We start from the raw sequence: 12698 nt of genomic DNA, 5'->3' as shown, positions 1-12698 counted from the left end.
CATCTTTATATTCGGCTTCACACAGGCCTAAAAAAAAAATCGATTTACTGGAGGAGAATGAAAACTGTGATATATTTTTCCTTTCTTTCTTCTTCCTGCCGTTTTCACTATCTTCCCTTCACATGCCTTTTTTTTTGCTTGGGTAGAAGGGAGTCGCCTTTTTCCAGGTTTTGCCTTAACCATCGCTTAGTATAGCCGACCCACACACTCAGTACTTAGTTTAGAAATTGCAGTTGCTCCACATCAGTAGGGAGAAGATGGTGGAGTCTGCGCTCTTCCACTCCAGAGGCCATTTTTTTCTGGGGGGTGGCTGGGACAGAGAGAGCAGCTTGAAACCTCCCAAATAATCTGAACGTCAAGACCTCCACTGTTTGAATATTGCAGGTAATGATTAAAAGAATATATTGGCCAGTTAGCAAAAGCTAGAGCCTTGTTTATTTTTCCAAAACCTGATCATCAGCCAAGATGATATTCTGTACGCTTTTTCCAATTCATGAACTGAAATTATTGGCCAACCTACCATGCTGTGCGGGCCCCCGGGACACTAGTAGAAGAATGAGACAACACAGTCCTTGGCATCAGGGAAAGGAAAGAGGACATGAGCGGTTAATGACAATAAAATCGCAAAGTGGACCCACAGAGATCCGTGCCGCAGGGCGTTTTCTTGAACACGGAGAAGGGTCATCTGCCCAGGATTTCGGAACAGGCAGGGAAGATCCACCGGGAGGTGTCTGAATTTTTCTCAAAGCCTTCCTGGGGTGCGCTGAAGGAGCCCTTTCTAGTGAATGTTTCTCTTAGGACGAAATCAAGGGCTCCAGGACGTCTTATTTTCCATAGGAGAAGCGAATTCATCTCTGCTGGAGGTAGAGATTTTGTTTTTCTTTTTGCGGGAGTGAGGAAAGGGGAAATAAAAAACATAGTCATTGAAAAAGGAGTGTCATTTAATCATAGTTAAGGTCATATAAAGCGAGTATCGTTTGGATGAATGAAGAAGGTGATAAAAATCTTCCTAATGTCTGAACATAAAAAAATTTTACCCCTGAGGTGGCCGGTTAGCTCAGTTGGTTAGAGCGTGGTGCTAATAACGCCAAGGTCGCGGGTTCAATCCCCGTACGGGCCAATGGAAAAAGTTCTTTGATTTAAAAAAAAATCTTGCTATCCTCACTGTACACCCAGCTGCACGTTGAAAATAACCTCTGTGACATCAAATCTAGATCAACTGTCGACTTTATTTCCCTAATCCTCAGTAGTGACACCTATACCCTCTTTGTTCCCCCTCTAACGGGGGGAGGCGGGACAGTCTTCTGGAACAAGTGTTATAAAGCTTTAAGATAGAAATTTGAGTGAAGAAAACCAGGGTAAGAGTGGGGATGGTCTTGGAGATGGGGTGTGCCTCTGATGGCCGCTGTGCATTTTCCTTGTGCCTGTCTCAGGGTCCAGCTCACTGTGACTCCTTGACACCATCAAGCACTTTCTCTACCTGATTATCTCCTCTACCTGAGTGTTTATTCATCCCTTATAATGCGCTTTCCAACTCTTGAACATGGTGTTTCTACTTATTAAATAAGGACAGTGAAATATTATGCGTATTTTCATTTTTTTTTAACTTTTATTGAGCTTCAAGCGAATGTTTACAAATCAAGTCAGTCTGTCACATATAAGTTTACAGACATCTTACTCTGTACTCCCACTTCCTCTCCCCCTAATGAGTCAGCCCTTCCAGTCTCTCCTTTCGTGACAATTTTGCCAGCTTCCCTCTCTCTCTATCCTCCCATCCCCTCTCCAGACAGGAGATGCCAACACAGTCTCAAGTGTCCACCTGATATAATTAGCTCACTCTTCATCAGCATCTCTCTCCTACCCACTGTCCAGTCCCTTTCATGTCTGATGAGTTGTCTTCGGGGATGGTTCCTGTCCTGTGCCAACAGAAGGTCTGGGGACCATGGCCGCCAGGATTCCTCTAGTCTCAGTCAGACCATTAAGTATGGTCTTTTTATGAGAATGTGGGGTCTGCATCCCACTGATCTCCTGCTCCCTCAGGGGTTCTCTGTTGTGCTCCCTGTCAGGGCAGTCATCGATTGTGGCCGGGCACCAACTAGTTCTTCTGGTCTCAGGATGATGTAGGTCTCTGGTTCGTGTGGCCCTTTCTGTCTCTTGGGCTCTTAGTTGTCGTGTGACCTTAGTGTTCTTCATTCTCCTTTGCTCCAGGTGGGTTGAGACCAACTGATGCATCTTAGATGGCCGCTTGTTAGCATTTTAGACCCCAGACGCCACATTTCAAAGTGGGATGCAGAATGTTTTCATAATAGAATTATTTTGCCAATTGACTTAGAAGTCTCCTTAAACCATGGTCCCCAAACCCCCGCCCTTGCTCCACCGACCTTTGAAGCATTTATTTTATCCCGGAAACTTCTTTGCTTTTGGTCCAGTCCAATTGAGCTGACCTTCCATGTATTGCGTGTTGTCCTTCCCTTCACCTAAAGCAGTTCTTATCTACTAATTAATCAATAAAAAAACCCTCCCTCCCTCCCTCCCTCCCCGCCTCGTAACCACAAAAGTATGTGTTCTTCTCAGTTTATACTATTTCTCAAGATCTTATAATAGTGGTCTTATACAATATTTGTCCTTTTGCCTCTGACTGATTGCACTCAGCATAATGCCTTCTAGGTTCCTCCATTTTATGAAATGTTTCAGAGATTCGTCACTGTTCTTTATCGATGCGTAGTATTCCATTGTGTGAATCTACCACAATTTATTTACCCATTCATCCGTTGACGGGCACCTTGGTTGCTTCCAGCTTTTTGCTATTGTAAACAGAGCTGCAATAAACACGGGTGTGCATGTATCTGTTTGTGTGAAGGCTCTTGTTTCTCTAGGGTATATTCCGAGTAGTGGGATTTCTGGGTTGTATGGTAGTTCTATTTCTAACTGTTTAAGATAACGTCAGATAGATTTCCAAAGTGGTTGTACCATTTGACATTCCCACCAGCAGTGTATAAGAGTTCCAATCTCTCCGCAGTCTCTCCAACATTTATTATTTTGTGTTTTTTGGATTAATGCCAGCCTTGTTGGAGTGAGATGGAATCTCATCGTAGTTTTAATTTGCATTTCTCTAATGGCTAATGATCGAGAGCATTTTCTCATGTATCTGTTAGCTGCCTGAATATCTTCTTTAGTGAAGTGTGTGTTCATATCCTTTGCCCACTTCTTGATTGGGTTGTTTGTCTTTTTGTGGTTGAGTTTTGACAGAATCATGCAAATTTTAGAGATCAGGCGCTGGTTGGAGATGTCATAGCTGAAAATTCTTCCCCAGTGTGTAGGTGGTCTTTTTACTCTTTTGGTGAAGTCTTTAGATGAGCATAGGTGTTTGATTTTTAGGAGCTCCCAGTTATCGGGTTTCTCTTCGTCATTTTTGGTAATGTTTTGTATTCTGTTTATGCCCTGTATTAGGGCTCCTAGGGTTGTCCCTATTTTTTCTTCCATAATCTTTATCGTTTTAGTCTTTATGTTTAGGTCTTTGATCCACTTGGAGTTAGTTTTTGTGCATGGTGTGAGGTATGGGTCCTGTTTCATCTTTTTGCAAATGGATATCCATTTATGCCAGCACCATTTGTTAAAAAGACTGTCTTTTCCCCAATTAACTGACACTGGTCCTTTGTCAAATATCAGCTGTTCATACGTGGATGGATTTATATCTGGGTTCTGAATTCTGTTCCATTGGTCTATGTGCCTGTTGTTGTACCAGTACCAGGCTGTTTTGAGTACTGTGGCTGTATAATAGGTTCTGAAATCAGGTAGAGTGAGGCCTCCCACTTTCTTCTTCTTTTTCAGTAATGCTTTGCTTATCCGAGGCTTCTTTCCCTTCCATATGAAATTGGTGATTTGTTTCTCTATCACCTTAAAAAATGACATTGGAATTTGGATCGGAAGTGCGTTATATGTATAGATGTCTTTTGGTAGAATAGACATTTTTACTATGTTAAGTCTTCCTATCCATGAGCAAGGTATGTTTTTCCACTTAAGTATGTCCTTTTTAATTTCTTGTAGTAGAGCTTTGTAGTTTTCTTTGTATAGGTATTTTACATCCTTGGTACGATTTATTCCTAAGTATTTTATCTTCTTGGGGGCTACTGTGAATGGTATTGATTTGGTTATTTCCTCTTCGTTGTTCTTTTTGTTGTTGTAGAGGAATCCAAGTGATTTTTGTATGTTTATGTTATAACCTGAGACTCTGCCAAACTCTTCTATTAGTTTCAGTAGTTTTCTGGAGGATTCCTTAGGGTTTTCTGTGTATAAGATCATGTCATCTGCAAATAGAGATAATTTTACTTCCTCCTTGCCAATCCGGATGCCTTTTATTTCTTTGTCTAGCCTAATTGCCCTGGCTAGGACTTCTAGCACGATGTTGAGTAAGAGCGGTGATAAAGGGCATCCTTATCTGGTTCCCTTTCTCAAGGGAAATGCTTTCAGGTTCTCTCCATTTAGAGTGATATTGGCTGTTGGCTTTGCATAGATGCCCTTTATTATGTTGAGGAATTTTCCTTCAATTCCTATTTTGGTGAGAGTTTGTATCATGAATGGGTGTTGGACTTTGTCAAATGCCTTTTCTGCATCAATTGATAAGATCATGTGGTTTTTGTCTTTTGTTTTATTTATGTGATGGATTACATTAATGGTTTTTCTGATATTAAACCAGCCTTGCATACCTGGTATAAATCCCACTTGATTGCGGTGAATTATTTTTTTGATATGTTGTTGAATTCTATTGGCTAGAATTTTGTTGAGGATTTTTGCATCTATGTTCATGAGCGATATAGGTCTATAATTTTCTTTTTTTGTAATGTCTTTACCTGGTTTTGGTATCAGGGAGATGGTGGCTTCATAGAATAAGTTAGGCAGTATTCCGTCATTTTCTATGCTTTGAAATACCTTTATTAGTAGTGGTGTTAACTCTTCTCTGAAAGTTTGGTAGAACTCTGCAGTAAAGCCTTCCAGGCCAGGGCTTTTTTTTTGTTGGGAGTTTTTGGATTACCGTTTCAATCTCTTTTTTTGTTATGGGTCTATTTAGTTGTTCTACTTCTGATTCTGTTAGTTTAGGTAGGTAGTGTTTTTCCAGGAATTCATCCATTTCTTCTAGGTTTGCAAATTTGTTAGAGTACAATTTTTTGTAATAATCTGATATGATTCTTTTCATTTCAGTTGGGTCTGTTGTGATGTGGCCCTTCTCATTTCTTATTCGGGTTATTTGTTTCCTTTCCTGTATTTCTTTAGTCAGTCTAGCCATGGTTTATCAATTTTGTTAATTTTTTCAAAGAACCAGCTTTTGGCTTTGTTAATTCTTTCAATTGTTTTTCTGTTCTCTAATTCATTTAGTTCAGTTCTAATTTTTATTATTTGTTTTCTTCTGGTGCCTGATGGATTCTTTTGTTGCTCACTTTCTATTTGTTCAAGTTGTAGGGGCAGTTCTCTGATTTTGGCTCTTTCTTCTTTTTGTATGTGTGCATTTATCGATATGAATTGGCCTCTGAGCACTGCTTTTGCTGTGTCCCAGAGGTTTTGATAGGAAGTATTTTCATTCTCGTTGCATTCTGTGAATTTCTTTATTCCCTCCTTAATGTCTTCTATAACCCCGTCTTTTTTCAGGAGGGTATTGTTCAGTTTCCAAGTGTTTGATTTCTTTTCCCTAATTTTTCTGTTATTGATTTCCACTTTTATGGCCTTGTGGTCTGAGAAGATGCTTTGTAATATTTCGATGTTTTGGATTCTGCAAAAGTTTGTTTTATCACCTAATATGTTGTCTATTCTAGAGAATGTTCCACGTGCGCTAGAAAAAAAAGTATACTTTGCAGCAGTTGGGTGGATAATTCTGCATAAGTCAATGAGGTCAAGTTGGTTGATTGTAGTAATCAGGTCTTCCATGTCCCTGTTGAGCTTCTTACTGGATGTCCTGTCCTTCTCCGAAAGTGGTGTGTTGAAGTCTCCTACTGTAATTGTGGAGGTGTCTATTTCACTTTTCAGTTCTGTTAGAATTTGTTTTATGTATCTTGCAGCCCTGTCATTGGGTTCATAAATATTTAATATGGTTATATCTTCCTGGTCAATTGTCCCTTTCATCATTATGTAGTGTCCTTCTTTATCCTTTGTGGTGGATTTAAGTTTAAAGTCTATTTTGTCAGAAATTAATATTGCTACTCCTCTTCTTTTTTGCTTATTGTTCGCTTGATATATTTTTTTCCATCCTTTGAGTTTTAGTTTGTTTGTGTCTCTAAGTCTAAGGTGCATCTCTTGTAGGCAGCATATAGACGGATCGTGTTTCTTTATGCAGTCTGAGACTCTCTGTCTGTTTATTGGTGCATTTAGTCCATTTACACTCAGCGTAATTATAGATAAGCATGTGTTTAGTGCTGTCATTTTGATGCCTTTTTATGTGTGTTGTTGACAATTTCATTTTTCAGTTACTTTTTTGTGCTGAGACATTTTTCTTTGTAAATTGTGTGTTCCTCATTTTCATAGTATTTGACTTTATGTTTGCTGAATCATTACGTTTCTCTTGCTTTTTATTTTGAGTTATGGAGTTGTTATACCTCTTTGTGGTTACCTTAATATTTACCCCTATTTTTCTAAGTAAAACCTAACTTGTATTGTCCTATATTGCCTTCTATCCCTCTTCATATGGCAGTTCTGTGCCACCTGTATTTAGTCCCTTTTTTAAAATTATTGTGATCTTTTACATATTGACTTCAATGATTCCCTGTTTTGAGCATTTTTTTTTTAATTAATCTTAATTTGTTTTTGTGATTTCCCTATATGAGTTGATATCAGGATGCTCTGTTCTGTGACCATGTGTTGTGTTGGTATCTGATATTATTGTTTTTCTGACCAAACAATTTCCTTTAGTATTTCTTGTAGCTTTGGTTTGGTTTTTGCAAATTCTCTAAGCTTGTGTTTTTCTGTAAATGTCTTAATTTTGCCTTCATATTTCAGAGAGAGTTTTGCTGTATATATGATCCTTGGCTGGCAGTTTTTCTCCTTCAGTGCTCTGTATATGTCATCCCATTGCCTTCTTGCCTGCATGGTTTCTGCTGAGTAGTCTGAAATTATTCTTATTGATTCTCCATTGTAGGAGACCTTTCTTTTATCCCTGGCTGCTTTTAAAATTTCCTCTTTATCTTTGGTTTTGGCAAGTTTGATGATAATATGTCTCGGTGATTTTCTTTTTGGATCAGTCTTAAATGGGGTTCGATGAGCATCTTGGATAGATATCCTTTCGTCTTTCATGATGTCAGGGAAGGTTTCTGCCAATAGATCTTCAACTATTCTCTCTGTGTTTTCTGCTGTCCCTCCCTGTTCTGGGACTCCAATCACACAGAAGTTATTCTTCTTGATAGAGTCCCACATGATTCTTAGGGTTTCTCCTTTTTTTTTCAATTCTTTTATCTGATTTTTTTTCAGCTCTATTGATGTTAATTCCCTGGTCCTCCAGATGTCCCAGTCTGCATTCTAATTGCTCGAGTCTGCTCCTCTGACTTCCTATTGCATTGTTTCATTCTGTAATTTTATTCTTAATCTTTTGGATTTCTGAATGCTGTCTCTCTATGGATTTTTGCAACTGATTAATTTTTCCACTATGTTCTTGAATAATCTTTTTGAGTTCTTCAACTGCTTTATCAGTATGTTCCTTGGTTTTTTCTGTAGATTGCCTTCTTTCATTTCTGAGGTCATCTCTGATGTCTTGAAGCGTTCTGTAAATTAGTTTTTTATATTCTGTATCTGGCAATTCCAGGATTGTATCTTCATTTGGGAAAGATTTTGATTCTTTAGTTTGGGGAGTTGTAGAAGCAGTCACGGTCTGCTTCTTTATGTGGGTTGATATCGACTGCTGTCTCCGAGCCATCACTAAGATATTGTAGTGATTTATTCTATATTTGCTCACTGAGTCTTATCTTGTTTTGTTTTCTTTCAATATACATAGATGGGCTACTAGATTGAGCCGTCTTGATTGTTGTAGCCCTTGACTCACTTATGTCCTATTACCAGCTGGTTTGGGCTGTTACTAGATGTATAAGCCTGAGTCCATTCACTATTCTTAGGTAGAATCTGATTTTGGGTCCACCTAGAGAAGCAGTGGTGATAGTTGTGTGCACCAGGCTTCCCCTTGGTTGTTAGTTCTCAGTCTCTGTCACTCAGGTCAACTCTTTAGATCTGTGTTTGAGGGTCAGGGTTCGTAGATTGTCATGTATGTGATCGATTCACTTATTTTTCTGAGTCTTTGTTGCAAGAGGGATCCGAGGTAACGTCTACTTAGTCAGCCATCTTGGCCCCGCCTCCCCACGAGAATTAAAAAAAAAAATTGAATATCAAATAAAATAGAAAACAAAGAAACGGGTTTCTCATTGTTAAAAAAACAAAATTTTCCTTGTTTACTGGGCTGTAGATTTAATTTTCTTCTTGTGCAATCTGCCTTAAAAGCAAGAGTTGTAACACAGTAAATTGCTGAATATGGTAATTTGAATATCCTGACTATTTTCAAATCTCATAGAAAGCCAGAAAAGATGTTTCCATTTCATAGAGAAAAATGCTTAAGAATTTTATGAAATATGTTATGAATTACATGAAATATATTGTCATACTGAGAACATTACCACATTTGACCGGAGTTAAATTTTGTGTCATAATTTTATAATTTCAATTTCTGACTTAGTTACAGTTATTGCTTCTTTTAAATCTAATATCATCAAGACCCTATTACTTTATCCTTTGGAAAAAATTTTGGTGCCTTGTGTTTTCAGTAGTGGAAGGCATGTTGAATCAAGAAGTCCTTCTGAATTTAGGTTTTGAATTACAAATTTTGATACATCATTTGTGAGTAACACATGTCCCCCAAAAGTAACACTTTTCGAAAATGAGAAAAGTCCTTTTGGTTGCATTGCTTTTTCAAATATGACACCCACACAAAGTCTAAAGCTTCTAAGATGCTCTAAAGCTGACCAAAAAAGGCCATAAATGTTCTTGGAAGACTTATGAAGGTGTACAAAAGCCAGGAAGTATGACCCAATCCCACTTTGTGGTAGAACTGCCTCTTACCTAAGCCTCCTACTGTAGTGAATGTTCGCCAAAAAACTTTTCTTTCCTATTTTCAACATTAATCAAGCCCCCACTGGACGGCAGCAAATACTTTCAGTGGGAAAAGTACCCTCCCAAGTAACCTGAGATCCTGAAAATATTTATGGACAGGTTCCATCCCACATGTCATGAAAGGGTTTTAACTGAGAAATTCACATTGTTTATCCAGGAAATTTTCTGTGACTATTCAGATGTTAAAAAACTTAGTAATCTTGGTATAGCCTAACTATCTAATATTATGTTCCAAGATGATTATATACCTAAAGCTCTTTGAAATTCAGGTAATTCATTACGTTTAACAATATTTTCACCTAAAGATTTTTTTGAATTGACATTGTTTAATTCTATATTAGTTATCTGCTTAATTTCCATCATGTCCATCACTTTTTAGAATTATTATTAAAGTCATCCATAGCCATTTTTAAGTTTGTCATTTGCAAGTAAATTTTACTTTGCTAATTCCCTGAAAATGCTTGACCATAATATCTCAATATATTTTACCATATTGTACTTATGAAAAGGACCATAGTTAGTTCTCCCCACCATTCCATGTACAACCAAACTCCAAAAATTAAACCTTGGATCTCTTTATCTCAATTTAAGAAAGCCAAAAACATCTCTTTGGGTACACCATCCTTCTGGGGCCTTAAAGATTATATCCAAGGGCCTCAGTTGCCAGAAGCAGACTATATCTAAAGTAGACAACTCCTCCCAAGATCAAGGAATGAGACCTCATGCACGTTACTGAATTTTAAGGATTTTGTTTAGTATTAGCCCATGCCATTGCGAATATTTCTTATTATGACTAGGTAAACACTACAGGGAGAAATGCAACAACATATCAGAAAATTTCACCAAAAAGTTACTTAACTTCATTCAGTGCCTCCTATACCTGATATTCCTTTTCTTCATTTTTTTTTAGTTACCTAATAATATTGGAACTCAGTCGTGTTCTTTCTTACTGGTTGGGTTAATTATCTTAATCATGTAAGCTACTTTTTTAATGTTTCTAATCCAACTCCTATTTTCTCACCAAAGTACAAAAAAAATTCCTAAACAAATTTGTAGGGAAATCTAGTTTCAAACCTTGAGTTAATGTTTTGGAAATGTCAAGTTATTCCTCTAAATGTGGTCTTATTCTGTATGTGCCCCCAACCAGAAGATCACAGAAGCAGAGTATATGAGTTATGGCATGGTAAAGCAGGGGGTCTGTATAGGATATTATAAGTACAGAAGTAAACATCCATAGAGTACATCCATGCAAAAGAAAACAAAAAACACCCAAACCCATTGCTGTTTAGTGAATTCCAAGCCATAGCAACCCTATGAACAGAGTACAACTACCCGATGGGGATTTCAAGGAGCAGCTGTTGGATTGGAACTGCTGATCATGTAGTTAGCAGCCAAACTCTTAACCACTGCACCACCAGGGCTCCAGGGAAAAGAAAGCACTCTTATAATGGGGTCAAGAAACCTCAGTGAAGATCCATCATCAGAAGGGGCATATGCGAAAGAGCACCTTAAAACTGAGGTTACTGCCATGACTGTGACTGACACAGGTTTAAATTGAAACTTTCCTTTGTGCTTTATCCCTTTTTTTCTTCTGCTTTTAAAACATGTGAGCTCCACTTTACGTGAACAACTATGTAGTCATATTATGGCAAAAATTTTATTGGTCTCAGAAAGAACACTTGTTACCGATGTATGACAAAGTTATGGGTTATGCATAAGCAAGTGATAAGAAGGTTCCATACACAACAGAGAACCCCTGAGGGAGCAGGAGAACAGTGGGATGCAGACCCCAAATTCTCATAAGACCAGACTTAATGGTCTGACAGAGACTGGAAGGACCCCGGTGGTCATGGCCCCCAGACCTTCTGTTGGCCCAGGACAGGAAACATTCCCGAAGCCAACTCTTCAGACTTGGATTGGACTGGACAACGGGTTGGAGAGGGATGCTGGTGAGGAGTGAGCTTCTTGGATCAGGTGGACACTTGAGACTATGTTGGCATCTCCTGCCTGGAGGGGAGATGAGAGGGTGGAAGGGGGTAGAAGCTGGCAAAAAGGACATGAAAAGAGAGTGGAGGGAGATAGGAGGCTGTCTCATTAGGGGGAGAGTAATTGGGAGTATGTAGCAAGGTGTATATGGGTTTTTAGGTGAGAGACTGACTTGATTTGTAAACTTTCACTTAAACCCACCCAGTGCCACTTAAAGCACAATAAAAATTATCTAAAAAAATAAAAGAATGTTCCATAAACTAAAAGGCAAGAATATTCACCAAAAAGATATTTATGTATGCCATTTGCCCCCCAAAAATCTGTGGTCATTAACTGACATGATGTAAGGTTTCTTTGCACCTCATATGTATCTGACGGAGGCTGGGTGGTGCAGTAGTTAAGAACTCTGCTGCTAGCCAAAAGGTCAGTAGTTAGAATCCACCAGCCCTGTCCTTGGAAATGCTATGGGGTAGTTCTAGTTCATCCTATAGGGTCACCATGAGTCTGAATCAACTGGACAACAACCGGTTTAGTATCTCATCTGTGGTCCCCAGCCCTCATGCATAAAAATACTTCTCTTCTTTCAGAATTTACAGCACCTCCCAATGATACCCTGACCTGGGTTGTTGTTTTTGTTACCTACTCTGCAATGCAACTATCATTTCTCTTCTTAGAAAATTCTCCTTATTTTTACACGTTGACAGGCCTAACAAGCCTCCACTCGATTTGTTTGCTCCTATTACTCTCTCCACGTTGCTCACTCTGCTGCAGTTACAACTGACTTCTTGATCCTCCTTGCATACAGCAGCTACACTGCAGTCTCAGGACCCTTAACTCCAAATGCTGTGCTGAGAACTGATGGGGTCCGCACCTCCTCCTATGGCTAGCTAGTGCAGCGGGTGTAAGATATTTTCTAACCCAATGGATAACCGAGGACCTGACAACCTGCTGTGGTGGATAAGGAGGCAAGTCGGCTATGCTATTCTGATAATTTAAAGTCTGGGGCTGCAAAGACAACGGGAGGGTTAAGGGCTTGCTTGAAACGTAAGCGTATACAGGTGAAGAGCTTCTGGAGCAAATCGAGAATTCACGAAAAGAACGACCAGTTTGTTTCCGTTCGATTTCGAACCGGGAATCTTTACGGTGTTAGGCGGAGTGGATAACCACTACACCACGTGATAACCACTACACTAAGGAAACTTCTTTGTGATAATGCCTTTGGGCTTCAGAGATGCTTCATCTGAAATCTGTGCCATTTTTCCAGGATCTGTTCATGGATGAAGAGCATTTTTTTTTCCCCACTTACGCTTTCCGATTCTTACAATCGACAACATCGAAACAAGATAAATCACAGCCAAGCAAATACTACTCCCAGGGACTCAATTACTTCACAAGCACCAGGTAGAAAAATCTCGGGCGAGTTCCAAGGAATTTTTTCTCGATAAGTTCTAGGCTCATTTCTCTGGCGGTGCAAGACGCAATTATCTTCATCTCCAGGTGACCGAACTTGAAACCTTCGGAACTAGTAAGAAACATCTGAGCTCAGTAGGGCTTCCGCACTTTGTGCCCCGATAGTA

The 12698-nt window shown here is 39.1% G+C and overlaps 1 non-coding gene across 1 annotated transcript; it reads left to right on the top strand.

Moving 5' to 3' along the window:
* The first annotated feature begins 1046 nt into the window (after nucleotides 1-1046).
* Nucleotides 1047-1120, top strand: TRNAI-AAU (transfer RNA isoleucine (anticodon AAU)). The gene has a single exon. It is a non-coding gene; the product is annotated as a tRNA-Ile (tRNA).
* Nucleotides 1121-12698: the final 11578 nt, after the last annotated feature.

The sequence above is a fragment of the Elephas maximus genome, chromosome 1, assembly GCF_024166365.1.
Source record: "Elephas maximus indicus isolate mEleMax1 chromosome 1, mEleMax1 primary haplotype, whole genome shotgun sequence".
NCBI lineage: Eukaryota > Metazoa > Chordata > Mammalia > Proboscidea > Elephantidae > Elephas > Elephas maximus.
This window is presented reverse-complemented; position numbering and strand designations above follow the sequence as displayed.